This window comes from Camellia sinensis, chromosome 14, assembly GCF_055761805.1.
Source record: "Camellia sinensis isolate YWXY chromosome 14, ASM5576180v1, whole genome shotgun sequence".
NCBI classification, from domain to species: Eukaryota; Viridiplantae; Streptophyta; class Magnoliopsida; order Ericales; family Theaceae; genus Camellia; species Camellia sinensis.
Genome location: NC_138974.1, coordinates 103,149,360 through 103,169,613, shown reverse-complemented (window position 1 = coordinate 103,169,613; position 20,254 = coordinate 103,149,360). Strand labels below are relative to the sequence as shown.

Genomic DNA, 20,254 nt, shown 5'->3' with positions numbered 1-20,254 from the left:
ACGAGGACTTCCCATGGGGTCACCTATCCTAGTACTACTCTCGCCCAAGCACGCTTAACTGCGGAGTTCTGATGGGATTCGGTGCATTAGTGCTGGTATGGTCGCACCCGAAGATTAACCGCGACTTTATTGTTTTAAGCAGTAGACGAGAAAAGAAATGAAATTGAATGGAACAGGATAATCTGGAAATGGTTTAAAACGGAGAAATTTGTCGAAAAGGAGGCGAAGGCGATTGAATGGGCTAAAAATCGGACAGGCTGTCCGGGGAAAAAAAAAAGGGGGGGTGGAAAAAGCGACAAAAGGGGTGCAACACGAGGACTTCCCAGGGGGTCACCCATCCTAGTACTACTCTCCCCCAAGCACGCTTAACTGAGGAGTTCTGATGGGATCCGGTGCATTAGTGCTGGTATGATCGCACCCGAAGATTAACCGCGACTTTATTGTTTTAAGCAGTAGACGGGAAGAAAAATAAAATTGAATGGAACAGGATAATCTGGAAATGGTTTAAAAGGGAGAAATTTGTCGAAAAGGAGGCGAAGGCGATTGAATGGGCTAAAAATCGGACAGGCCGTCCGGGGGGAAAAAAAAAAGGGGGAGGGGGTGGAAAAAGGGACAAAAGGGATGCCACACAAGGACTTCCCAGGGGGTCACCGATCCTAGTACTACTCTCGCCCAAGCACGGTTAACTGCGGAGTTCTGATCTGATCCGATGCATTAGTGCTGGTATGATCGCACCCGAAGATTAACCGCAACTTTATTTTTTTAAGCAGTAGACGGGAAAGAAAATGAAATTGAATGGAACAGGATAATCTGGAAATGGTTTAAAATGTAGAAATTTGCCAAAAAGGATGCGAAGGTGATTGAATGGCTAAAAATCGGACAGGCTGTCCGGGGAAAAAAATAGAAAAGGGTGGGGGGGTTGGAGAAAGGGACAAAAGGGGTGCAACACGAGGACTTCCCAGGGGGTCACCCATCCTAGTCCTACTCTCGTCCAAGCACGCTTAACTGCGGAGTTCTGATGGGATCCGGAGCATTAGTGCTGGTATGATCGCACCCGAAGATTAACCGCGACTTTATTGTTTTAAGTAGTAGACGGGGAAAAAAATGAAATTGAGTGGAACAGGATAATCTGGAAATGGTTTAAAAGGGAGAAATTTGTCGAAAAGGAGGCGAAGGCGATTAAATGGGTTGAAAATCGGACAGGCTATCCGGGGACAAAAAAAAAATGGGGGGGGGTTTAAAAACGGACAAAAGGGGTGCAACACGAGGACTTCCCAGGGGGTCACCCATCCTAGTACCACTCTCGCCAAAGCAAGCTTAACTGCGGAGTTCTGATGGGATCCGGTGCATTAGTGCTGGTATGATCGCACCCGAAGATTGACCTTGACTTTATTGTTTCAAGCCGTAGACGGGAAAAAAAATGAAAGTGAATGGAACAGGATAATCTGGAAATGGTTTAAAATGGAGAAATTTGTCGAAAAGGAGGTGAAGGCGATTTAATGGGCTAATAATCGGACATGCTGTCCGGGGAAAAAAAAAATGGGGGGTGGAAAAAGAGACAAAAGGGGTGCAACACGAGGACTTCCCAGGGGGTCACCCATCCTAGTACTACTCTCGCCCAAGCACGCTTAACTGCGGACCTCTGATGGGATCCGGTGCATTAGTGCTGGTATGATCGCACCCGAAGATTAACCGCGACTTTATTGTTTTAAGCAGTAGACGGGAAAAAAAATGAAATTGAATGGAACAGGATAATCTGGAAATGGTTTAAAAGGGAGAAATTTGTCGAAAAGGAGGCGAAGGCGATTGAATGGGCTAAAAATTGGACAGGCTGTACGGGGAAAAAAAAAAAGGGGAGGGGGTTGGAAAAAGGGACAAAAGGGGTGCAACACGAGGACTTCCCAGGAGGTCACCCATCCTACAACTACACTCGCCCAAGCAAGCTTAACTGCGGAGTTCTGTTGGGATCCGGTGCATTAGTGCTGGTATGATCGCACCCGAAGATTAACCGCGACTTTATTGTTTTACGCAGTAGACGGGAAAAAAAAAAGAAATTGAATAGAACAAGATAATCTGGAAATGGTTTAAAAGGGAGAAATTTGTCGAAAAGGTGGTGAAGGCGATTGAATGGGCTAAAAATCGGACAGGCTGTCCGTGGAAAAAAAAAAGGGGGGTGGAAAAAGCGACAAAAGGGGTGCAACACGAGGACATCCTAGGGGGTCACCCATCCTAGTACTACTCTGGCCCAAGCACGCTTAACTGCGTAGTTCTGATGGGATCCGGTGCATTAGTGCTGGTATGATCGCACCCGAAGATTAACCTCGACTTTATTGTTTTAAGGAGTAGACGGGAAAAAAAATGAAATTGAATGGAACAGGATAATCTGGAAATGGTTTAAAAGGGAGAAATTTTTGGAAAAGGAGGCGAAGGCGATTGAATGGGCTAAAAATCGGACAGGCTGTCCGGGGAAAAAAAAAAAAGGGGGCGGGGTGGAAAAAGGGACAAAAGGGGTGCAACACGAGGACTTCCCAGGGGGTCACCCATCCTAGTACAACTCTCGCCCAAGCACGCTTAACTGCGGAGTTCTGATGGGATCCGGTGCATTAGTGCTGGTATAATCGCACCCGAAGATTAACCGCGACTTTCTTGTTTTCAGCAGTAGACGGGAAAAAAAATAAAATTGAATGGAACAGGATAATCTGGAAATGGTTTAAAGGGAGAAATTTGTCGAGAAGGAGGCGAAGGCGATTGAATGGGCTAAAAATCGGACAGGCTATCCCGTGAAAAAAAAAAAAGCGGGGCGTTGAAAAAGGGACAAAAGGGGTGCAACACGAGGACTTCCCAGGGGGTCACCCATCGTAGTACTACTCTCGCCCAAGCACGCTTAACTGCGGAGTTCTGATGGGATCCGGTGCATTATTGCTGGTATGATCGCACCCGAAGATTAACCGCGACTTTATTGTTTTAAGCAGTAGATGGGAAAAAAAATGAAATTGAATGGAACAGGATAATCTGGAAATGGTTTAAAAGGGAGAAATTTTTGAAAAAGGAGGCGAAGGCGATTGAATGGGCTAAAAATCGGACAGGCTATCCCGTGAAAAAAAAAAAAGCGGGGCGTTGAAAAAGGGACAAAAGGGGTGCAACACGAGGACTTCCCAGGGGGTCACCCATCGTAGTACTACTCTCGCCCAAGCATGCTTAACTGCGGAGTTCTGATGGGATCCGGTGCATTATTGCTGGTATGATCGCACCCGAAGATTAACCGCGACTTTATTGTTTTAAGCAGTAGATGGGAAAAAAAATGAAATTGAATGGAACAGGATAATCTGGAAATGGTTTAAAAGGGAGAAATTTTTGAAAAAGGAGGCGAAGGCGATTGAATGGGCTAAAAATCGGACAGGCTGTCCGGGGAAAAAAAAAAAAGGGGGCGGGGTGGAAAAAGGGACAAAAGGGGTGCAACACGAGGACATCCCTGGGGGTCACCCATCCTAGTACTACTCTGGCCCAAGCACGCTTAACTGCGGAGTTCTGATGGGATCCGGTGCATTAGTTCTGGTATGATCGCGCACGAAGAATAACCGCGACTTTATTGTTATAAGCAGTAGACGGGAAAAAAAATGAATTTGAATGGAACAGGATAATCTGGAAATGGTTTAAAAGGGAGAAATTTGTCGAAAAGGAGGCGAAGGCGATTGAATGGGCTAAAAATCGGACAGGCTGCCCCGGGAAAAAAAAAAAAAAACGGGGGGGGCTTCGAAAAAGGGACAAAAGGGGTGCAACAGGAGGACTTCCCAGGGGGTCACCCATCCTAGTACTACTCTCGCCCAAGCACGCTTAACTGCGGAGTTCTGATGGGATCCGGTGCATTAGTGCTGGTATGATCGCACCCGAAGATTAACCGCGACTTTATTGTTTCAAGCAGTAGACGGGAAAAAAAATGAAATTGAATGGAACAGGATAATCTGGAAATGGTTTAAAAGGGAGAAATTTTTGGAAAAGGAGGCGAAGGCGATTGAATGGGCTAAAAATCGGACAGGCTGTCCGGGGAAAAAAAAAAAAGGGTGCGGGGTGGAAAAAGGGACAAAATGGGTGCAACACGAGGACTCCCCAGGGGGCCACCCATCCTAGTACTACTCTCGCCCAAGCACGCTTAATTGCGGAGTTCTGGTGGGATCCGGTGCATTAGTGCTGGTATGATCGCACCCGAAGATTAACCGAGTCTTTATTGTTTTAAGCAGTAGACGGGAAAAAAAATGAAATTGAATGGAACAGGATATTCTGGAAATGGTTTGAAAGGGAGAAATTTGTCGAAAAGGAGGCGAAGGCGATTGAACGGCCTAAAAATCGGACAGGCTGTCCGGGGAAAAAAAAAAGGGGGGGGGGTATGGAAAAAGGGACAAAAGAGGTGCAACACGAGGACTTCCCAGGGGGTCACCCATCCTAATACTACTCTCGCCCAAGCACGCCTAACGGCGGTGTTCTGATGGGATCCGGCGCATTAGTGCTAGTATGATCGCACCCGAAGATTAACCGCGACTTTATTGTTTTAAGCAGTAGACGGGAAAAAAAATGAAATTGAATGGAACAGGATAATCTGGAAATGGTTTAAAAGGGAGAAATTTGACGAAGAGTAGGCGAAGGCCATTGAATGGGCTAAAAATCGGACAGGCTGTCGCGGAAAAAAAAAAAAAGGGGGGTGTGGAAAAAGGGACAAAAGGGGTGCAACACGAGGACTTCCCAGGGGGTCACCCATCCTAATACTTCTCTCGCCCAAGCACGCCCAACTGCGGTGTTCTGATGGGATCCGGTGCATTAGTGTTGGTATGATCGCAGCTGAAGATTAATCGCGACTATATTGTTTTAAGTAGTAGACGGGAAAAAAAATTAAATTGAATGGAACAGGATAATCTGGAAATGGTTTAAAAGGGATAAATTTGTCGAAGAAGAGGCGAAGGCGATTGAATGGGTTAAAAATCGGACAGACTGACGGGGAAAAAAAAAAGGGGGGGTGGAAAAAGGGACAAAAGGGGTGCAACGCGAGGACTTCCCAGGGGGTCACCCATCCTAGTACTACTCTGGCCCAAACACGCTTAACTGCGGAGTTCTGATGGGATCCGGTGCATTAGTGCTGGAATGATCGCACCCGAAGATTAACTTCGACTTTATTGTTTTAAGCAGTAGACGGGAAAAAAAATGAAATTGAATGGAACAGGATAATCTGGAAATGGTTTAAAAGGGAAAAATTTGTCGAAAAGGAGGCGTAGGCGATTTAATGGGCTAAAAATCGGACAGGCTGTCCGGGGAAAAAAAAAAAGGGGCGGGGTGGAAAAAGGGACAAAAGGGGTGCAACACGAGGACTTCCCAGGGGGTCACCCATCCTAGTACTACTCACGCCCAAGGACGCTTAACTGCGGAGTTCTGATGGGATCCGGTGCATTAGTGCTGGTATGATTGCACCCGAAGATTAACCGCGACTTTATTGTTTTAAGCAGTAGACGGGAAAAAAAATGAAATTGAATGGAACAGGATAATCTGGAAAGGGTTTAAAAGGGAGAAATTTGTCGAAGAAGAGGCGAAGGCGATTGAATGGGCTAAAAATCGGACAGACTGACGGGGAAAAAAAAAAGGGGGGGTGGAAAAAGGGACAAAAGGGGTGCAACACGAGGACTTCCCAGGGGGTCACCCATCCTAGTACTACTCTGGCCCAAACACGCTTAACTGCGGAGTTCTGATGGGATCCGGTGCATTAGTGCTGGAATGATCGCACCCGAAGATTAACCTCGACTTTATTGTTTTAAACAGTAGACGGGAAAAAAAATGAAATTGAATGGAACAGGATAATCTGGAAATGGTTTAAAAGGGAGAAATTTGTCGAAAGGGAGGCGTAGGCGATTTAATGGGCTAAAAATCGGAAAGGCTGTCCGGGGAAAAAAAAAAAAGGGGCGGGGTGGAAAAAGGGACAAAAGGGGTGCAACACGAGGACTTCCCAGGGGGTCACCCATCCTAGTACTACTCACGCCCAAGGACGCTTAACTGCGGAGTTCTGATGGGATCCGGTGCATTAGTGCTGGTATGATTGCACCCGAAGATTAACCGCGACTTTATTGTTTTAAGCAGTAGACGGGAAAAAAAATGAAATTGAATGGAACAGGATAATCTGGAAATGGTTTAAAAGGGAGAAATTTGTCGAAAAGGAGGCGAAGGCGATTGAATGGGCTAAAAGTCGGACATGCTGTCCTGGGGAAAAAAAAAGGGGGGGGGGGATGGAAAAATGGACAAAAAGGGTGCAACCCGAGGACTTCCCAGGGGGTCACCCATCCGAGTACTACTCTCGCCAAAGCACGCTTAACTGCGGAGTTTTGATGGGATCCGGTGCATTAGTGCTGTTACGATCGCACCCGAAGATTAACGGCGACTTTATTGTTTTAAGCAGTAGACGGGGAAAAAAATGAAATTGAATGGAACAGGATAATCTGGAAATGGTTTAAAAGGGAGAAATTTGTCGAAAAGGAGGCGAAGGCGATTGAATGGGGTAAAAATCGGACAGGATGTCCCGGGAAAAAAAAAAGGGGGGGGGTTGGAAAAAGGGACAAAAGGTGTGCAACACGAGGACTTCCCAGGGGGTCACCCATCCTAGTACTACTCTCGCCCAAGCACGCTTAACTGCGGAGTTCTGATGGGATCCGGTGCATTAGTGCTGGTATGATCGCACCCGAAGATTAGCCGCGACATTATTGTTTTAAGCAGTAGACGGAGAAAAAAAATGAAATTTAATGGAACAGGATAATCTGGAAATGGTTTAAAAGGGAGAAATTTGTCGAAAAGGAGGCGATGGCGATTGAATGGGCTAAAAATCGGACAGGCTGTCCCAGGAAAAAAATAGAATGGGGGTTGGAAAAAGGGACAAAAGGGGTGCAACATGAGGACTTCCCAGGGGGTCAACCATCCTAGTACTACTCTCGCCCAAGCATGCTTAACTGCGGAGTTCTGATGGGATCCGGTGCATTAGTGCTGGTATGATCGCACCCGAAGATTAACCGCGACTTTATTGTTTTAAGCAGTAGACGGGAAAAAATTAAATTGAATGGAACAGGATAATCTGGAAATGGTTTAAAAGGGAGAAATTTGTCGAAAAGGTGGCGTAGGCGATTGAATGGGCTGAAAATCGGACAGGCTGTTCGGCGAAAAAAAAAAAAAGGGGGGCGGGGTGGAAGAGGGACAAAAGGGGTGCAACACGAGGACATCCCAGGGTGTCACCCATCCTAGTACTACTCTTGCCCAAGCATGCTTAACTACGGAGTTCTGATGGGATCCGGTGCATTAGTGCGGGTATGATCGCACCCGAAGATTAACAGGTGACTTTATTGTTTGAAGCAGTAGACGGGAAAAAAAATGAAATTGAATGGAACAGGATAATCTGGACATGGTTTAAATGGGAGAAATTTGTCGAAAATGAGGCGAAAGCGATTGGATGGGCTAAAAATCGGACAGGCTGTCCCGGGAAAAAAAAAAGGGGGGAGTTGGAAAAAGGGACAAAAAGGGTGCAACACGAGGACATCCCAGGGGGTCACCCATCATAGTACTACTCTTGCCCAAGCACGTTTAACTGCGGAGTTCTGATGGGATCCGGTGCATTAGTGCGGGTATGATCGCACCCGAAGATTAACCGTGACTTTATTGTTTTAAGCAGTAGGCGGGAAAAAAAATGAAATTGAATGGAACAGGGTAATCTGGAAATGGTTTAAAAGGGACAAATTTGTCGAAAAGGAGGCAGAGGCGATTGAATGGGCTAAAAATTGGACAGGCAGTCCCGGGAAAAAAAAAAGGGGGGGGGGGGGTTGGAAAAAGGGACAAAAGGGGTGCAACACGAGAACTTCCCTGGGGGTCACCCATCCTAGTACTACTCTCGCCCAAGCACGCTTAACTGCGGAGTTCTGATGGGATCCAGTGCATTAGTGCTGGTATGATCGCACCCGAAAATTAACCGCGACTTTATTGATTTAACCAGTAGAGGGGAAAAAAATGAAATTGAATGGAACAGGATAAACTAGAAATGGTTTAAAAGGGAGAAATTTGTCGAAAATGAGGCGAAGGCGATTGAATGGCCTAAAAATCGGACAGGCTGTGGGAAAAAAAAAAGAGTGGGTGGAAAAATGGACAAAAGGGGTGCAACACGAGGACTTCCTAGGGGGTCACCCATCCTAGTACGACTCTCGCCCAAGCTCGCTTAACTGCGTAGTTCTGATGGGATCCGTTGCATTAGTGCTGGTATGACCGCACCCGAAGATTAACCGCGACTTTATTGTTTTAAGCAGGAGACCGGAAGAAAAATGAAATTGAATGGAACAGGATAATCTGGAAATGGTTTAAAAGGGAGAAATTTGTCGAAAGGAGGCGAAGGCGATTGAAGGGCTAAAAATCAGACAGGCTGTCCGGGGAAAAAAAAAAGGGGGGTGGAAAAACCAACAACAGGGGTGCAACACGAGGACTTCCTAGGGGGTCACCCATCCTAGTACTACTCTCGCCCAAGCACGCTTAACTGATGAGTCCTGATGGGATCCGGTGCATTAGTGCTGGTATGATCGCACCCGAAGATTAACCGCGACTTTATTGTTTTAAGCAGTAGACGGGAAAAAAAAATGAAATTGAATGGAACAGGAGAATCTGGAAATGGTTTAAAAGGGAGAAATTTGTCGAAAAGGAGGCGTAGGCGATTGAATGGGCTAAAAATCGGACAGGCTGTTTGGGGGAAAAAAAAAAAGGGGCGGGTTGGAAAAAGGGACAAAAGGGGTGCAACACGAGGACTTCCCCGGGGGTCACCCATCCTAGTACTACCCTCGCCCAAGCACACATAACTGCGGAGTTCTGATGGGATCCGGCGCATTAGTGCATTGTATGATCGCACCCGAAGATTAACCGTGACTTCATTGTTTTAAGCAGTAGACGGGAAAAAAATGAAATTGAATGGAACAGGATAATCTGGAAATGGTTTAAAAGGGAGAAATTTGTCGAAAAGGAGGCGAAGGCGATTGAATGGGCTAAAAATCGGACAGGCTGTCCCGGGGAAAAAAAAAAGTGGGGGGGTTGGAAAAATGGACAAAAATGGTGCAACATGAGGACTTCCCAGGGGTCACCCATCCTAGTACTACTCTCGCCAAAGCACGCTTAACTGCAGAGTTTTGATGGGATCCGGAGCATTAGTGTTGTTCTGATCGCACCCGAAGATTAACCGCGACTTTATTGTTTTAAGCAGTAGACGGGGAAAAAAATGAAATTGAATGGAACAGGATAATCTGGAAATGGTTTAAAAGGGAGAAATTTGTCGAAAAGGAGGCAAAGGCGATTGAATGGGCTAAAAATCGGACAGGATGTCCCGGGAAAAAAAAAATGGGTGGTGGGTTGGAAAAAGGGACAAAAGGTGTGCAACATGAGGACTTCCCAGGGGGTCACCCATCCTAGTACTACTCTCGCCCAAGCACGCTTAACTGAGGAGTTCTGATGGGATCCGGTGCATTAGTGCCGGTATGATCGCAGCCGAAGATTAGCATCGACTTTATTGTTTTAAGTAGTAGACGGGAAAAAAAATGAAATTGAATGGAACAGGATAATCTGGAAATGGTTTAAAATGGAGAAATTTGTCGAAAAGGAGGCGTAGGCGATTGAATGGGCTAAAAATCGGACAGGCTGTCCGGGGAAAAAAAAAAAAAAGGGATGTGTGGAAAAAGGGACAAAAGGGGTGCAACACGAGGACTTCCCATGGGGTCACCCATCCTAATACTACTCTCGCCCAAGCACGCCTAACTGCGGTGTTCTGATGGGATCCGGTGCATTAGTGCTGGTATGATCGCACCCGAAGATTAATCGCGACTTTATTGTTTTAAGAAGTAGACGGGAAAAAAATTGAATTTGAATGGAACAGGATAATCTGGAAATGGTTTAAAAGGGAGAAATTTGTCGAAGAGGAGGCGAAGGCGATTGAATGGGCTAAAAATCGGACAGGCTGCCCGGGGAAAAAAAAAAAGGGGAGGGGTGGAAAAAGGGACAAAAGGGGTGCAACACGAGGACTTCCTAGGGGGTCACCCATCCTAGTACTACTCTGGCCCAAGCACGCTTAACAGCGGAGTTCTGATGGGATCCGGTGCATTAGTGCTGGTATGATCGCACCCGAAGATTAACCTCGACTTTATTGTTTTCAGGAGTAGACGGGAAAAAAAATGAAATTGAATGGAACAGGATAATCTGGAAATGGTTTAAAAGGGAGAAATTTGTCGAAAAGGAGGCGTAGGCGATTGAATGGGCTAAAAATCGGACAGGATGTCCGAGGAAAAAAAAGAAAGGGGCAGGGTGGAAAAAGGGACAAAAGGGGTGCAACACGAGGACTTCCCAGGGGGTCACCCATCCTAGTACTACTCTGGCCGAAGCACGCTTAACTGCAGACTTCTGATGGGATCCGGTGCATTAGTGCTGGTATGATCGCACCCGAAGATTAACCTCGACTTTACTGTTTTAAGCAGTAGACGGGAAAAAAAATCAAATTGAATGGAACAGGATAATCTGGAAATGGTTTAATAGGGAGAAATTTGTCGAAAAGGAGGCTTAGGCGATTGAATGGGATAAAAATCGGACAGGCTGTCCGGGGGAAAAAAAAAAGGCGCGGGGTGGAAAAAGGGACAAACTGGGTGCAACACGAGGACTTCCCAGGGGGTCACCCATCCTAGTACTACTCTTGCCCAAGCACGCTTAACTGCGGAGTTCTGATGGGATCCAGTGCATTTGCGCTGGTATGATCGCACCCAAAGATTAATCGTGACTTTATTGTTTTAAGCAGTAGACGGGAAAAAAAATGAAATTGAATGGAACAGGATAATCTGGAAATGGTTTAAAAGGGAGAAATTTGTCGAAAAGGAGGCGAAGGCGATTGAATGGGCTAAAAATCGGACAGGCTGTCCCGGGAAAAAAAAAAAAAGGGTTGGGGGTTGGAAAAAGGGACAAAAGGGGTGCAACACGAGGACTTCCCAGGGGGTCACCCATCCTAGTACTACTCTCGCCAAAGCACGCTTAACTGCGGAGTTCTGATGGGATCCGGTGCATTAGTGCAGTTATGATCGCACCCGAAGATTAACCACGACTTTATTGTTTCATGCAGTAGACGGGAAAAAAAATGAAATTGAATGGAAAAGGATAATCTGGAAATGGTTTAAAAGGGAGAAATTTGTCAAAAAGGAGCCGAAGGCGATTGAACGGGCTAAAAATCGGACAGGCTGTCCGGGGAAAAAAAAAAGGGGGGGTGTGGAAAAAGAGACAAAAAGGGTGCAACACGAGGACTTCCCAGGGGGTCACCCATCCTAATACTACTCTCGCCCAAGCACGCCTAACTGCGGAGTTCTGATGGGATCCGGTGCATTAGTGCTGGTATGATCGCACCTGAAGATTAACCGCGACCTTATTGTTTCAAGCAGTAGACGGGAAAAAAAATGAAATTGAATGGAACAGGATAATCTGGAAATGGTTTAAAAGGGTGAAATTTGTCGAAAAGGAGGCGTAGGCGATTGAATGGGCAAAAAATCGGACAGGCTGTTTGGTGAAAAAAAAAAAAGGGGGCGGGGTGGAAAAGGGACAAAAGGGGTGCAACACGAGGACTTCCCAGGGGGTCACCCATCCTAGTACTACTCTCGCCCAAGCACGTTTAACTGCGGAGTTCTGATGGGATCCGGTGCATTAGTGCTGGTATGATCGCACCCGAAGATTAACCGTGACTTGATTGTTTTAAGTAGTAGACGGGAAAAAAAATGAAATTGAATGGAACAGGATAATCTGGAAATGGTTTAAAAGGGAGAAATTTGTCGAAAAGGAGGCGAAGACGATTGAATGGGCTAAAAATCGGACAGGCTGTCCCGGGAAAAAAAAAAAGAGGGGGGGGGGGTTGGAAAAAGGGTGCAACACGAGGACTTCCCAGGGGGTCACCCATCCTAGTGCTACTCTCGCCAAAGCATGCTTAACTGCGGAGTTCTGACGGGATCCGGTGCATTAGTGCTGTTATGATCGCACCCGAAGATTAACCGCGACTTTATTGTTTTAAGCAGTAGACGGGAAAAAAAATGAAATTAAATGGAACAGGATAATCTGGAAATGGTTTAAAAGGGAGAAATTTGTCGAAAAGGAGGCGAAGGCGATTGAATGGGCTAAAAATCGGACAGGCAGTCCCGGGAAAAAAAAAAAAGGGGGGGGTTGGAAAAAGGGACAAAAGGGGTTCAACACGAGGACTTCCCAGGGGGTCACCCATCCTAGTACTACTCTCGCCCAAGCACGCATAACTGCGGAGTTCTAATGGGATCCGGTGCATTAGTGCTGGTATGATCGCACCCGAAGATTAACCGCGACTTTATTGTTTTAAGCAGTAGACGGGAAAAAAAATGAAATTGAATGGAACAGGATAATCTGGAAATGGTTTAAAAGGGAGAAATTTGTCGAAAAGGAGGCGAAGGCGATTGAATATGCTAAAAATCGGACAGGCTGTCCCGGGAAAAAAAAAAGGGGGGGTTGGAAAAAGGGACAAAAAGGGTGCAACACGAGGACTTCCCAGGGTGTCACCCATCCTAGTACTACTCTCGCCAAAGCACGCTTGACTGCGGAGTTCTGATGGGATCCGGTGCAGTAGTGCTGTTATGATCGCACCCGAAGATTAGCCGCGACTTTATTGTTTTAAGCAGTAGACGGGAAAAAAAATGAAGTTGAATGGAACAGGATAATCTGGAAATGGTTTAAAAGGGAGAAATTTGTCGAAAAGGAGGCGAAGGCGATTGAATGGGCTAAAAATCGGACAGACTGTCCCGGGGAAAAAAAAAAGGAGGGGGTGCTGGAAAAAGGGACAAAAGGGGTGCAACACGAGGACTTCCCAGGGGGTCACCCATCCTAGTGCTACTCTCGCCCAAGCACGCTTAACTGCGGGGTTCTAATGGGATCCGGTGCATTAGTGCTGGAATGATCGCACCAAAAGATTAACCTCGACTTTATTGTTTTAAGCAGTAGACGGGAAAAAAAATGAAATTGAATGGAACAGGATAATCTGGAAATGGTCTAAAAGGGAGAAATTTGTCGAAAATGAGGCGAAGGCGATTGAATTGGTCAAAAATCGGACAGGCTGTCCCGGGAAAAAAAAAAAAAAAAGCGGGGGGGTTGGAAAAAGGGACAAAAGTGTGCAACACGAGGACTTCCCAGGGGGTCACCCATCCTTGTACTACTCTCGCCCAAGCACGCTTAACTGCGGAGTTCTGGTGGGATCCGGTGCATTAGTGCTGGTATGATCGCACCCGAAGATTAACTGCGACTTTATTGTTTTAAGCAGTAGACGGGAAAAAAATTGAAATTGAATGGAACAGGATAATCTGGAAATGTTTTAAAAGGGAGAAATTTGTCGAAAATGAGTCGAAGGCGATTGAATGGGCTAAAAATCGGACAGGCTGTCCCGGGAAAAAAAAAAGGAGGGGGGGTTGGAAAAAGCGACAAAAGGGGGGCAACACGAGGACTTCCCAGGGGGTCACCCATCCTAGTACTACTCTCGCCCAAGCAGGCTTAACTGCGGAGTTCTGATGGGATCCGGTGCATTAGTGCTGGTATGATCGCACCCGAAGATTAACCGCGACTTTATTGTTTTAAGCAGTAGACGGGAAGAAAAATGAAATTGAATGGAACATGATAATCTGGAAATGGTTTAAAAGGGAGAAATTTGGGTAAAAGGAGGCGAAGGCGATTGAACGGGCTAAAAATCGGACAGGCTGTCCGGGGAAAAAAAAAAGGGGGGGGTGTGGAAGAAGGGACAAAAGGGGTGCAGCACGAGGACTTCCCAGAGGGTCACCCATCCTAATACTACTCTCGCCCAAGCACGCCTAACTGCGGAGTTCTGATGGGATCCGGTGCATTAGTGCTAGTATGATCGCACCCGAAGATTAATCGCGACTTTATTGTTTTAAGCAGTAGACGGGAAAAGAAATGAAAATTGAATGGAACAAGATAATCTGGAAATGGTTTAAAAGGGAGAAATTTGTCGAAAAGGAGGCGAAGGCGATTGAATGGGCTAAAAATCGGACAGGCTGTCCGGAAAAAAAAAAAGAATGGGGGGTGGAAAATGGGACAAAAGGGGTGCAACACGAGGACTTCCCAGGGGGTCACCCATCCTAGTACTACTCTGTCCCAAGCACGCTTAACTGCGGAGTTGTGATGGGATCCGGTGCATTAGTGCTGGTATGATCGCACCCGAAGATTAATCGCGACTTTATTGTTTTAAGCAGTAGACGGGAAAAAAAATGAAATTGAATGGAACAGGATAATCTGGAAATGGTTTAAAAGGGAGAAATTTGTCGAAAAGGAGCCGAAGGCGATTGAATGGGCTAAAAATCGGACAGGCTGACCGGGAAAAAAAAAAGGGGGGGGTGGAAAAAGGGACAAAAGGGGTGCAACACGAGGACTTCCCAGGGGGTCACCCATCCTAGCACGACTCTGGCCCAAGCACGCTCAACTGCGGAGTTCTGAGGGGATCCGGTGCATTAGTGCTGGAATGATCGCACCCGAAGATTAACCTCGACTTTATTGTTTTAAGCAGTAGACGGGAAAAAAAATGAAATTGAATGAAACAGGATAATCTGGAAATGGTTTAAAAGGGAGAAATTTGTCGAAATGGAGGCCCAGGCGATTGAATGGGCTAAAAATCGGACAGGCAGTCCGGGGAAAAAAAAAAAAGGGGCGGGGTGGAAAAAGGGACAAAAGGGGTGCAACACGAGGACTTCCCAGGGGGTCACCCATCTTAATACTACTCTCGCCCAAGCACGCTTAACCGCGGAGTTCTGATGGGATCCGGTGCATTAGTGCTGGTATGATCGCCCCAGAAGATTAACCGCGACTTTATTGTTTTAAGCAGTAGACGGGAAAAAAAATGAAATTGAATGGAACAGGATAATCTGGAAATGGTTTAAAAGGGAGAAATTTGTCGAAAAGCAAGAGAAAGCGATTGAATGGGCTAAAAATCGGACAGGCTGTCCGGGGAAAAAAAAAAAGGGCGGGGGGTTGAAAAAAGGGACAAAAAGGGTGCAACACGAGGACTTCCCAAGGGGACACCCATCCTAGTACTACTCTCGCCCAAGCACGCTTAACTGCGGAGTTCTGATGGGATCCGGTGCATTAGTGCTGGTATGATCGCAGCCGAAGATTAACCGCGACTTTATTGTTTTAAGCAGTAGACGGGAAAAAAAATGAAATTGAATGGAACAAGATGATCAGAAAATGGTTTAAAAGGAAGAAATTTGTAGAATAGGAGGCGAAGGCGATTGAATGGGCTAAAAATCGGACAGGCTGTCCGGGGAAAAAAAAAAAGGGGGCGGTGGAAAAAGGGACAAAAAGCTTTGCAACACGAGGACTTCCCAGGGGGTCACCCATCCTTGTACTACTCTTGCCCAAGCACGCTTAACTGCAGAGTTCTGATGGGATCCGGTGCATTAGTGCTGGTATGATCGCACCCGAAGATTAATCGCGACTTTATGGGTTTAAGCAGTAGACGGGAAAAAAAATGTAATTGAATGGAACAGGATAATCTGGAAATTGTTTAAAAGGGAGAAATTTGTCGAAAAGGAGGCGAATGCGATTGAATGGGCTAAAAATCGGACAGGCTGTCCGGGGAAAAAAAAAAAAGGGGGGGAGGAACAAGGGACAAAAGGGGTGCAACACGAGGACTTCACAGGGGGTCACCCATCCTAGTGCTACTCTGGCCCAAGCACGCTTAACTGCAGAGTTCTGATGGGATCCGGTGCATTAGTGCTGGTATGATCGCACCTGAAGATTAACCGCGACTTTATGGTTTTAAGCAATAGACGGGAAAAAAAATGAAATTGAATGGAACAGGATAATCTGGAAATGGTTTAAAAGGGAGAAATTTGTCAAAAAGGAGGCGAAGGCGATTGAATGGGCTAAAAATTGGACAGGCTGTCCGGGGAAAAAAAAAAGGGGGGGGGTGAAAAAAGGGACAAAAGGGGTGCAACAAGAGGACTTCCCAGGGGGTCACCCATTCTAATACTACTTTCGCCCAAGCACGCTTAACTGCGGAGTTCTGATGGGATCCGGTGCATTAGTGCTGGTATGATCGCACCCGAAGATTAACCGCGACTTTATTGTTTTAAGCAGTAGATTGGAAAAAAAATGAAATTGAATGGAACAGGATAATCTGGAAATGGTTTAAAAGGGAGAAGTTTGTCGAAAAGGAGGCGAAGGCGATTGAATGGGCAAAAAATCGGAATGGCTGTCCGGGGAAAGAAAAAAGGGGGGGTGGAAAAAGGGACAAAAGGGGTGCAACACGAGGACTTCCCAGGGGGTCACCCATCTTAGTACTACTCTCGCCCAAGCACGCTTAACTGCGGAGTTCGGATGCGATCCGTTGCATTAGTGCAAGTATGATCACACCCGAAGATTAATCGCGACTTTATTATTTTAAGCAGTAGACGGGAAAAAAAATGAAATTGAATGGAACAGGGTAATCTGGAAATGGTTTAAAAGGGAGAAATTTGTCAAAAAGAAGGCGAAGGCGATTGAACGGGCCAAAAATCGGACAGGCTATCCGGGGAAAAAAAAAAGGGGGGTGTGGAAAAAGGGACAAAAGGGGTGCAACACGAGGACTTCCCAGCGGGTCACCCATCCTAATACTACTCTCGCCCAAACACGCCTAACTGCGGAGTTCTGAGCGGATCCGGTGCATTAGTGCTGGTATGATCGCACCCGAAGATTAATCGCGACTTTATTGTTTTAAGCAGTAGTGGGAAAAAAAATGAAATTCAATGGAATAGGATAATCTGGAAATGGTTTAAAAGGGAGAAATTTTGTCGAAAAGGAGGCGAAGGCGATTGAATGGGCTAAAATCGGACAGGCTGTCTGGGGAAAAAAAAGGGGGGGGTGGAAAAAGGGACAAAAGGGGTGCAACACGGGGACTTCCCAGGGGGTCACCCATCCTAGTACTACTCTGGCCGAAACACGTTTAACTGCGGAGTTCTGATGGGATCCGGTGCATTACTGCTGGTATGATCACACCCGAAGATTAACCTCGACTTTATTACTTTAAGCGGTAGACGGGAAAAAAAATGAAATTGAATGGAACAGGATAATCTGGAAATGGTTTAAAAGGGAGAAATTTGTCGAAAAGGAGGCGTAGGCGACTGAATGGGCTATAAATCGGACAGGCTGTCCGGGGAAAAAAAAAAAGGGGCGGGGTGGAAAAAGGGACAAAAGGGGGGCAACACGAGGACTTCCCAGGGGGTCACCCATCCTAGTACTACTCTCGCCCAAGCACGCTTAATTGCGGAGTTCTGATGGGATCCTGTGCATTAGTGCTGGTATGATCGCACCCGAAGATTAACCGTGACTTTATTGTTTTAAGCAGTAGACTTGAAAAAAAATGAAATTGAATGGAACAGGATAATCTGGAAATGGTTTAAAAGGGAGAAATTTGTCGAAAAGGAGGTGAAGCCGATTGAATGGGCTAAAAATCAGACAGGCTGTCCCGGGAAAAAAAAAAAGTGGGGGGGGGGTTGGAAAAAGGGACAAAAGGGGAGCAACACGAGGACTTCCCAGGGGGTCACCCATCCTAGTACTACTCTCGCCCAAGCACGCTTAACTGCGGAGTTCTGATGGGATCCGGTGCATTAGTGCTGGTATGATCGCAGCCGAAGATTAACCGCGACTTTATTGTTTTAAGCAGTAGACGGGAAAAAAAATGAAATTGAATGGAACAAGATGATCAGAAAATGGTTTAAAAGGAAGAAATTTGTAGAATAGGAGGCGAAGGCGATTGAATGGGCTAAAAATCGGACAGGCTGTCCGGGGAAAAAAAAAAAGGGGGCGGTGGAAAAAGGGACAAAAAGCTTTGCAACACGAGGACTTCCCAGGGGGTCACCCATCCTTGTACTACTCTTGCCCAAGCACGCTTAACTGCAGAGTTCTGATGGGATCCGGTGCATTAGTGCTGGTATGATCGCACCCGAAGATTAATCGCGACTTTATGGGTTTAAGCAGTAGACGGGAAAAAAAATGTAATTGAATGGAACAGGATAATCTGGAAATTGTTTAAAAGGGAGAAATTTGTCGAAAAGGAGGCGAATGCGATTGAATGGGCTAAAAATCGGACAGGCTGTCCGGGGAAAAAAAAAAAAGGGGGGGAGGAACAAGGGACAAAAGGGGTGCAACACGAGGACTTCACAGGGGGTCACCCATCCTAGTGCTACTCTGGCCCAAGCACGCTTAACTGCAGAGTTCTGATGGGATCCGGTGCATTAGTGCTGGTATGATCGCACCTGAAGATTAACCGCGACTTTATGGTTTTAAGCAATAGACGGGAAAAAAAATGAAATTGAATGGAACAGGATAATCTGGAAATGGTTTAAAAGGGAGAAATTTGTCAAAAAGGAGGCGAAGGCGATTGAATGGGCTAAAAATTGGACAGGCTGTCCGGGGAAAAAAAAAAGGGGGGGGTGAAAAAAGGGACAAAAGGGGTGCAACAAGAGGACTTCCCAGGGGGTCACCCATTCTAATACTACTTTCGCCCAAGCACGCTTAACTGCGGAGTTCTGATGGGATCCGGTGCATTAGTGCTGGTATGATCGCACCCGAAGATTAACCGCGACTTTATTGTTTTAAGCAGTAGATTGGAAAAAAAATGAAATTGAATGGAACAGGATAATCTGGAAATGGTTTAAAAGGGAGAAGTTTGTCGAAAAGGAGGCGAAGGCGATTGAATGGGCAAAAAATCGGAATGGCTGTCCGGGGAAAGAAAAAAGGGGGGGTGGAAAAAGGGACAAAAGGGGTGCAACACGAGGACTTCCCAGGGGGTCACCCATCTTAGTACTACTCTCGCCCAAGCACGCTTAACTGCGGAGTTCGGATGCGATCCGTTGCATTAGTGCAAGTATGATCACACCCGAAGATTAATCGCGACTTTATTATTTTAAGCAGTAGACGGGAAAAAAAATGAAATTGAATGGAACAGGGTAATCTGGAAATGGTTTAAAAGGGAGAAATTTGTCAAAAAGAAGGCGAAGGCGATTGAACGGGCCAAAAATCGGACAGGCTATCCGGGGAAAAAAAAAAAGGGGGGTGTGGAAAAAGGGACAAAAGGGGTGCAACACGAGGACTTCCCAGCGGGTCACCCATCCTAATACTACTCTCGCCCAAACACGCCTAACTGCGGAGTTCTGAGCGGATCCGGTGCATTAGTGCTGGTATGATCGCACCCGAAGATTAATCGCGACTTTATTGTTTTAAGCAGTAGTGGGAAAAAAAATGAAATTCAATGGAATAGGATAATCTGGAAATGGTTTAAAAGGGAGAAATTTTGTCGAAAAGGAGGCGAAGGCGATTGAATGGGCTAAAATCGGACAGGCTGTCTGGGGAAAAAAAAGGGGGGGGTGGAAAAAGGGACAAAAGGGGTGCAACACGGGGACTTCCCAGGGGGTCACCCATCCTAGTACTACTCTGGCCGAAACACGTTTAACTGCGGAGTTCTGATGGGATCCGGTGCATTACTGCTGGTATGATCACACCCGAAGATTAACCTCGACTTTATTACTTTAAGCGGTAGACGGGAAAAAAAATGAAATTGAATGGAACAGGATAATCTGGAAATGGTTTAAAAGGGAGAAATTTGTCGAAAAGGAGGCGTAGGCGACTGAATGGGCTATAAATCGGACAGGCTGTCCGGGGAAAAAAAAAAAGGGGCGGGGTGGAAAAAGGGACAAAAGGGGGGCAACACGAGGACTTCCCAGGGGGTCACCCATCCTAGTACTACTCTCGCCCAAGCACGCTTAATTGCGGAGTTCTGATGGGATCCTGTGCATTAGTGCTGGTATGATCGCACCCGAAGATTAACCGTGACTTTATTGTTTTAAGCAGTAGACTTGAAAAAAAATGAAATTGAATGGAACAGGATAATCTGGAAATGGTTTAAAAGGGAGAAATTTGTCGAAAAGGAGGTGAAGCCGATTGAATGGGCTAAAAATCAGACAGGCTGTCCCGGGAAAAAAAAAAAGTGGGGGGGGGGGTTGGAAAAAGGGACAAAAGGGGAGCAACACGAGGACTTCCCAGGGGGTCACCCATCCTAGTACTACTCTCGCCCAAGCACGCTTAACTGCGGAGTTCTGATGGGATCCGGTGCATTAGTGCTGGTATGATCGCACCCGAAGATTGACCGCGACTTTATTGTTTTAAGCAGCAGACGGGAAAAAAA

At 46.3% G+C, this 20,254-nt stretch overlaps 62 non-coding genes and 3 pseudogenes across 62 annotated transcripts in view; all 65 read right to left on the bottom strand.

The window, feature by feature from the left end:
• The window catches only part of LOC145811490 (5S ribosomal RNA), a 119-nt gene extending 10 nt beyond the window's left edge, over window positions 1-109 (bottom strand). Inside the window, exon 1 of the ribosomal RNA XR_014355030.1 lies at window positions 1-109. This exon is cut by the window's left edge and continues 10 nt beyond it. This is a non-coding gene — a ribosomal RNA (5S ribosomal RNA).
• A 192-nt stretch (window positions 110-301) lies between these two features.
• LOC145811229 (5S ribosomal RNA) lies at window positions 302-420 on the bottom strand. Its single transcript, XR_014354774.1, has one exon. It is a non-coding gene; the product is annotated as a 5S ribosomal RNA (ribosomal RNA).
• Window positions 421-618: 198 nt separating this feature from the next.
• Window positions 619-737, bottom strand: LOC145812324 (5S ribosomal RNA; annotated as a pseudogene).
• Window positions 738-937: 200 nt separating this feature from the next.
• LOC145811173 (5S ribosomal RNA) lies at window positions 938-1,056 on the bottom strand. Its single transcript, XR_014354722.1, has one exon. It is a non-coding gene; the product is annotated as a 5S ribosomal RNA (ribosomal RNA).
• A 197-nt stretch (window positions 1,057-1,253) lies between these two features.
• LOC145811427 (5S ribosomal RNA) lies at window positions 1,254-1,372 on the bottom strand. The gene has a single exon (XR_014354969.1). It is a non-coding gene; the product is annotated as a 5S ribosomal RNA (ribosomal RNA).
• Window positions 1,373-1,564: 192 nt separating this feature from the next.
• On the bottom strand, window positions 1,565-1,683 carry LOC145810717 (5S ribosomal RNA). Its single transcript, XR_014354274.1, has one exon. It is a non-coding gene; the product is annotated as a 5S ribosomal RNA (ribosomal RNA).
• Window positions 1,684-1,880: 197 nt separating this feature from the next.
• LOC145811843 (5S ribosomal RNA) lies at window positions 1,881-1,999 on the bottom strand. Its single transcript, XR_014355374.1, has one exon. It is a non-coding gene; the product is annotated as a 5S ribosomal RNA (ribosomal RNA).
• A 192-nt stretch (window positions 2,000-2,191) lies between these two features.
• On the bottom strand, window positions 2,192-2,310 carry LOC145812014 (5S ribosomal RNA). The gene has a single exon (XR_014355542.1). It is a non-coding gene; the product is annotated as a 5S ribosomal RNA (ribosomal RNA).
• Window positions 2,311-2,507: 197 nt separating this feature from the next.
• LOC145809830 (5S ribosomal RNA) lies at window positions 2,508-2,626 on the bottom strand. Its single transcript, XR_014353397.1, has one exon. It is a non-coding gene; the product is annotated as a 5S ribosomal RNA (ribosomal RNA).
• A 194-nt stretch (window positions 2,627-2,820) lies between these two features.
• LOC145810080 (5S ribosomal RNA) lies at window positions 2,821-2,939 on the bottom strand. The gene has a single exon (XR_014353646.1). It is a non-coding gene; the product is annotated as a 5S ribosomal RNA (ribosomal RNA).
• Window positions 2,940-3,134: 195 nt separating this feature from the next.
• Window positions 3,135-3,253, bottom strand: LOC145810071 (5S ribosomal RNA). Its single transcript, XR_014353637.1, has one exon. It is a non-coding gene; the product is annotated as a 5S ribosomal RNA (ribosomal RNA).
• A 197-nt stretch (window positions 3,254-3,450) lies between these two features.
• On the bottom strand, window positions 3,451-3,569 carry LOC145812186 (5S ribosomal RNA). The gene has a single exon (XR_014355712.1). It is a non-coding gene; the product is annotated as a 5S ribosomal RNA (ribosomal RNA).
• Window positions 3,570-3,770: 201 nt separating this feature from the next.
• LOC145810426 (5S ribosomal RNA) lies at window positions 3,771-3,889 on the bottom strand. The gene has a single exon (XR_014353994.1). It is a non-coding gene; the product is annotated as a 5S ribosomal RNA (ribosomal RNA).
• Window positions 3,890-4,086: 197 nt separating this feature from the next.
• LOC145811835 (5S ribosomal RNA) lies at window positions 4,087-4,205 on the bottom strand. Its single transcript, XR_014355366.1, has one exon. It is a non-coding gene; the product is annotated as a 5S ribosomal RNA (ribosomal RNA).
• A 197-nt stretch (window positions 4,206-4,402) lies between these two features.
• On the bottom strand, window positions 4,403-4,521 carry LOC145812206 (5S ribosomal RNA). The gene has a single exon (XR_014355731.1). It is a non-coding gene; the product is annotated as a 5S ribosomal RNA (ribosomal RNA).
• Window positions 4,522-4,716: 195 nt separating this feature from the next.
• Window positions 4,717-4,835, bottom strand: LOC145812352 (5S ribosomal RNA; annotated as a pseudogene).
• Window positions 4,836-5,026: 191 nt separating this feature from the next.
• LOC145811386 (5S ribosomal RNA) lies at window positions 5,027-5,145 on the bottom strand. The gene has a single exon (XR_014354928.1). It is a non-coding gene; the product is annotated as a 5S ribosomal RNA (ribosomal RNA).
• Window positions 5,146-5,340: 195 nt separating this feature from the next.
• LOC145810165 (5S ribosomal RNA) lies at window positions 5,341-5,459 on the bottom strand. Its single transcript, XR_014353733.1, has one exon. It is a non-coding gene; the product is annotated as a 5S ribosomal RNA (ribosomal RNA).
• A 191-nt stretch (window positions 5,460-5,650) lies between these two features.
• Window positions 5,651-5,769, bottom strand: LOC145811047 (5S ribosomal RNA). The gene has a single exon (XR_014354597.1). It is a non-coding gene; the product is annotated as a 5S ribosomal RNA (ribosomal RNA).
• A 196-nt stretch (window positions 5,770-5,965) lies between these two features.
• On the bottom strand, window positions 5,966-6,084 carry LOC145810163 (5S ribosomal RNA). Its single transcript, XR_014353731.1, has one exon. It is a non-coding gene; the product is annotated as a 5S ribosomal RNA (ribosomal RNA).
• A 197-nt stretch (window positions 6,085-6,281) lies between these two features.
• Window positions 6,282-6,400, bottom strand: LOC145812236 (5S ribosomal RNA). Its single transcript, XR_014355765.1, has one exon. It is a non-coding gene; the product is annotated as a 5S ribosomal RNA (ribosomal RNA).
• Window positions 6,401-6,595: 195 nt separating this feature from the next.
• On the bottom strand, window positions 6,596-6,714 carry LOC145809388 (5S ribosomal RNA). The gene has a single exon (XR_014352926.1). It is a non-coding gene; the product is annotated as a 5S ribosomal RNA (ribosomal RNA).
• Window positions 6,715-6,909: 195 nt separating this feature from the next.
• LOC145811270 (5S ribosomal RNA) lies at window positions 6,910-7,028 on the bottom strand. Its single transcript, XR_014354814.1, has one exon. It is a non-coding gene; the product is annotated as a 5S ribosomal RNA (ribosomal RNA).
• Window positions 7,029-7,224: 196 nt separating this feature from the next.
• LOC145812132 (5S ribosomal RNA) lies at window positions 7,225-7,343 on the bottom strand. Its single transcript, XR_014355657.1, has one exon. It is a non-coding gene; the product is annotated as a 5S ribosomal RNA (ribosomal RNA).
• A 195-nt stretch (window positions 7,344-7,538) lies between these two features.
• LOC145811504 (5S ribosomal RNA) lies at window positions 7,539-7,657 on the bottom strand. The gene has a single exon (XR_014355044.1). It is a non-coding gene; the product is annotated as a 5S ribosomal RNA (ribosomal RNA).
• Window positions 7,658-7,856: 199 nt separating this feature from the next.
• LOC145809737 (5S ribosomal RNA) lies at window positions 7,857-7,975 on the bottom strand. The gene has a single exon (XR_014353299.1). It is a non-coding gene; the product is annotated as a 5S ribosomal RNA (ribosomal RNA).
• A 188-nt stretch (window positions 7,976-8,163) lies between these two features.
• LOC145812159 (5S ribosomal RNA) lies at window positions 8,164-8,282 on the bottom strand. The gene has a single exon (XR_014355684.1). It is a non-coding gene; the product is annotated as a 5S ribosomal RNA (ribosomal RNA).
• Window positions 8,283-8,471: 189 nt separating this feature from the next.
• On the bottom strand, window positions 8,472-8,590 carry LOC145811638 (5S ribosomal RNA). Its single transcript, XR_014355175.1, has one exon. It is a non-coding gene; the product is annotated as a 5S ribosomal RNA (ribosomal RNA).
• A 197-nt stretch (window positions 8,591-8,787) lies between these two features.
• LOC145812180 (5S ribosomal RNA) lies at window positions 8,788-8,907 on the bottom strand. The gene has a single exon (XR_014355706.1). It is a non-coding gene; the product is annotated as a 5S ribosomal RNA (ribosomal RNA).
• A 195-nt stretch (window positions 8,908-9,102) lies between these two features.
• Window positions 9,103-9,220, bottom strand: LOC145812399 (5S ribosomal RNA; annotated as a pseudogene).
• Window positions 9,221-9,417: 197 nt separating this feature from the next.
• LOC145811824 (5S ribosomal RNA) lies at window positions 9,418-9,536 on the bottom strand. Its single transcript, XR_014355355.1, has one exon. It is a non-coding gene; the product is annotated as a 5S ribosomal RNA (ribosomal RNA).
• Window positions 9,537-9,733: 197 nt separating this feature from the next.
• On the bottom strand, window positions 9,734-9,852 carry LOC145811592 (5S ribosomal RNA). Its single transcript, XR_014355131.1, has one exon. It is a non-coding gene; the product is annotated as a 5S ribosomal RNA (ribosomal RNA).
• Window positions 9,853-10,047: 195 nt separating this feature from the next.
• LOC145811136 (5S ribosomal RNA) lies at window positions 10,048-10,166 on the bottom strand. The gene has a single exon (XR_014354686.1). It is a non-coding gene; the product is annotated as a 5S ribosomal RNA (ribosomal RNA).
• Window positions 10,167-10,362: 196 nt separating this feature from the next.
• Window positions 10,363-10,481, bottom strand: LOC145812027 (5S ribosomal RNA). The gene has a single exon (XR_014355554.1). It is a non-coding gene; the product is annotated as a 5S ribosomal RNA (ribosomal RNA).
• Window positions 10,482-10,676: 195 nt separating this feature from the next.
• LOC145811027 (5S ribosomal RNA) lies at window positions 10,677-10,795 on the bottom strand. The gene has a single exon (XR_014354577.1). It is a non-coding gene; the product is annotated as a 5S ribosomal RNA (ribosomal RNA).
• Window positions 10,796-10,994: 199 nt separating this feature from the next.
• LOC145811293 (5S ribosomal RNA) lies at window positions 10,995-11,113 on the bottom strand. The gene has a single exon (XR_014354837.1). It is a non-coding gene; the product is annotated as a 5S ribosomal RNA (ribosomal RNA).
• A 194-nt stretch (window positions 11,114-11,307) lies between these two features.
• LOC145811240 (5S ribosomal RNA) lies at window positions 11,308-11,426 on the bottom strand. The gene has a single exon (XR_014354785.1). It is a non-coding gene; the product is annotated as a 5S ribosomal RNA (ribosomal RNA).
• A 196-nt stretch (window positions 11,427-11,622) lies between these two features.
• Window positions 11,623-11,741, bottom strand: LOC145809177 (5S ribosomal RNA). Its single transcript, XR_014352673.1, has one exon. It is a non-coding gene; the product is annotated as a 5S ribosomal RNA (ribosomal RNA).
• A 190-nt stretch (window positions 11,742-11,931) lies between these two features.
• Window positions 11,932-12,050, bottom strand: LOC145812182 (5S ribosomal RNA). Its single transcript, XR_014355708.1, has one exon. It is a non-coding gene; the product is annotated as a 5S ribosomal RNA (ribosomal RNA).
• Window positions 12,051-12,246: 196 nt separating this feature from the next.
• LOC145811350 (5S ribosomal RNA) lies at window positions 12,247-12,365 on the bottom strand. The gene has a single exon (XR_014354893.1). It is a non-coding gene; the product is annotated as a 5S ribosomal RNA (ribosomal RNA).
• Window positions 12,366-12,558: 193 nt separating this feature from the next.
• LOC145812185 (5S ribosomal RNA) lies at window positions 12,559-12,677 on the bottom strand. The gene has a single exon (XR_014355711.1). It is a non-coding gene; the product is annotated as a 5S ribosomal RNA (ribosomal RNA).
• A 197-nt stretch (window positions 12,678-12,874) lies between these two features.
• Window positions 12,875-12,993, bottom strand: LOC145811868 (5S ribosomal RNA). The gene has a single exon (XR_014355401.1). It is a non-coding gene; the product is annotated as a 5S ribosomal RNA (ribosomal RNA).
• A 200-nt stretch (window positions 12,994-13,193) lies between these two features.
• LOC145811151 (5S ribosomal RNA) lies at window positions 13,194-13,312 on the bottom strand. Its single transcript, XR_014354701.1, has one exon. It is a non-coding gene; the product is annotated as a 5S ribosomal RNA (ribosomal RNA).
• Window positions 13,313-13,508: 196 nt separating this feature from the next.
• LOC145810714 (5S ribosomal RNA) lies at window positions 13,509-13,627 on the bottom strand. The gene has a single exon (XR_014354271.1). It is a non-coding gene; the product is annotated as a 5S ribosomal RNA (ribosomal RNA).
• A 195-nt stretch (window positions 13,628-13,822) lies between these two features.
• Window positions 13,823-13,941, bottom strand: LOC145811655 (5S ribosomal RNA). The gene has a single exon (XR_014355192.1). It is a non-coding gene; the product is annotated as a 5S ribosomal RNA (ribosomal RNA).
• A 195-nt stretch (window positions 13,942-14,136) lies between these two features.
• LOC145812010 (5S ribosomal RNA) lies at window positions 14,137-14,255 on the bottom strand. The gene has a single exon (XR_014355538.1). It is a non-coding gene; the product is annotated as a 5S ribosomal RNA (ribosomal RNA).
• Window positions 14,256-14,447: 192 nt separating this feature from the next.
• Window positions 14,448-14,566, bottom strand: LOC145812229 (5S ribosomal RNA). The gene has a single exon (XR_014355755.1). It is a non-coding gene; the product is annotated as a 5S ribosomal RNA (ribosomal RNA).
• A 196-nt stretch (window positions 14,567-14,762) lies between these two features.
• LOC145811513 (5S ribosomal RNA) lies at window positions 14,763-14,881 on the bottom strand. Its single transcript, XR_014355053.1, has one exon. It is a non-coding gene; the product is annotated as a 5S ribosomal RNA (ribosomal RNA).
• A 197-nt stretch (window positions 14,882-15,078) lies between these two features.
• On the bottom strand, window positions 15,079-15,197 carry LOC145810567 (5S ribosomal RNA). Its single transcript, XR_014354130.1, has one exon. It is a non-coding gene; the product is annotated as a 5S ribosomal RNA (ribosomal RNA).
• A 195-nt stretch (window positions 15,198-15,392) lies between these two features.
• LOC145812045 (5S ribosomal RNA) lies at window positions 15,393-15,511 on the bottom strand. Its single transcript, XR_014355571.1, has one exon. It is a non-coding gene; the product is annotated as a 5S ribosomal RNA (ribosomal RNA).
• A 194-nt stretch (window positions 15,512-15,705) lies between these two features.
• Window positions 15,706-15,824, bottom strand: LOC145811991 (5S ribosomal RNA). Its single transcript, XR_014355518.1, has one exon. It is a non-coding gene; the product is annotated as a 5S ribosomal RNA (ribosomal RNA).
• Window positions 15,825-16,018: 194 nt separating this feature from the next.
• On the bottom strand, window positions 16,019-16,137 carry LOC145811611 (5S ribosomal RNA). Its single transcript, XR_014355149.1, has one exon. It is a non-coding gene; the product is annotated as a 5S ribosomal RNA (ribosomal RNA).
• Window positions 16,138-16,329: 192 nt separating this feature from the next.
• On the bottom strand, window positions 16,330-16,448 carry LOC145811502 (5S ribosomal RNA). The gene has a single exon (XR_014355042.1). It is a non-coding gene; the product is annotated as a 5S ribosomal RNA (ribosomal RNA).
• Window positions 16,449-16,641: 193 nt separating this feature from the next.
• LOC145812165 (5S ribosomal RNA) lies at window positions 16,642-16,760 on the bottom strand. The gene has a single exon (XR_014355690.1). It is a non-coding gene; the product is annotated as a 5S ribosomal RNA (ribosomal RNA).
• A 190-nt stretch (window positions 16,761-16,950) lies between these two features.
• Window positions 16,951-17,069, bottom strand: LOC145812193 (5S ribosomal RNA). The gene has a single exon (XR_014355719.1). It is a non-coding gene; the product is annotated as a 5S ribosomal RNA (ribosomal RNA).
• Window positions 17,070-17,264: 195 nt separating this feature from the next.
• Window positions 17,265-17,383, bottom strand: LOC145811315 (5S ribosomal RNA). Its single transcript, XR_014354859.1, has one exon. It is a non-coding gene; the product is annotated as a 5S ribosomal RNA (ribosomal RNA).
• Window positions 17,384-17,582: 199 nt separating this feature from the next.
• On the bottom strand, window positions 17,583-17,701 carry LOC145810423 (5S ribosomal RNA). The gene has a single exon (XR_014353991.1). It is a non-coding gene; the product is annotated as a 5S ribosomal RNA (ribosomal RNA).
• A 195-nt stretch (window positions 17,702-17,896) lies between these two features.
• Window positions 17,897-18,015, bottom strand: LOC145812044 (5S ribosomal RNA). The gene has a single exon (XR_014355570.1). It is a non-coding gene; the product is annotated as a 5S ribosomal RNA (ribosomal RNA).
• A 194-nt stretch (window positions 18,016-18,209) lies between these two features.
• Window positions 18,210-18,328, bottom strand: LOC145811990 (5S ribosomal RNA). The gene has a single exon (XR_014355517.1). It is a non-coding gene; the product is annotated as a 5S ribosomal RNA (ribosomal RNA).
• Window positions 18,329-18,521: 193 nt separating this feature from the next.
• LOC145811610 (5S ribosomal RNA) lies at window positions 18,522-18,640 on the bottom strand. Its single transcript, XR_014355148.1, has one exon. It is a non-coding gene; the product is annotated as a 5S ribosomal RNA (ribosomal RNA).
• Window positions 18,641-18,832: 192 nt separating this feature from the next.
• On the bottom strand, window positions 18,833-18,951 carry LOC145811501 (5S ribosomal RNA). The gene has a single exon (XR_014355041.1). It is a non-coding gene; the product is annotated as a 5S ribosomal RNA (ribosomal RNA).
• Window positions 18,952-19,145: 194 nt separating this feature from the next.
• Window positions 19,146-19,264, bottom strand: LOC145812164 (5S ribosomal RNA). Its single transcript, XR_014355689.1, has one exon. It is a non-coding gene; the product is annotated as a 5S ribosomal RNA (ribosomal RNA).
• A 190-nt stretch (window positions 19,265-19,454) lies between these two features.
• On the bottom strand, window positions 19,455-19,573 carry LOC145812192 (5S ribosomal RNA). The gene has a single exon (XR_014355718.1). It is a non-coding gene; the product is annotated as a 5S ribosomal RNA (ribosomal RNA).
• Window positions 19,574-19,768: 195 nt separating this feature from the next.
• On the bottom strand, window positions 19,769-19,887 carry LOC145811314 (5S ribosomal RNA). Its single transcript, XR_014354858.1, has one exon. It is a non-coding gene; the product is annotated as a 5S ribosomal RNA (ribosomal RNA).
• Window positions 19,888-20,087: 200 nt separating this feature from the next.
• On the bottom strand, window positions 20,088-20,206 carry LOC145809467 (5S ribosomal RNA). The gene has a single exon (XR_014353021.1). It is a non-coding gene; the product is annotated as a 5S ribosomal RNA (ribosomal RNA).
• Between the last annotated feature and the right edge of the window lie 48 nt (window positions 20,207-20,254).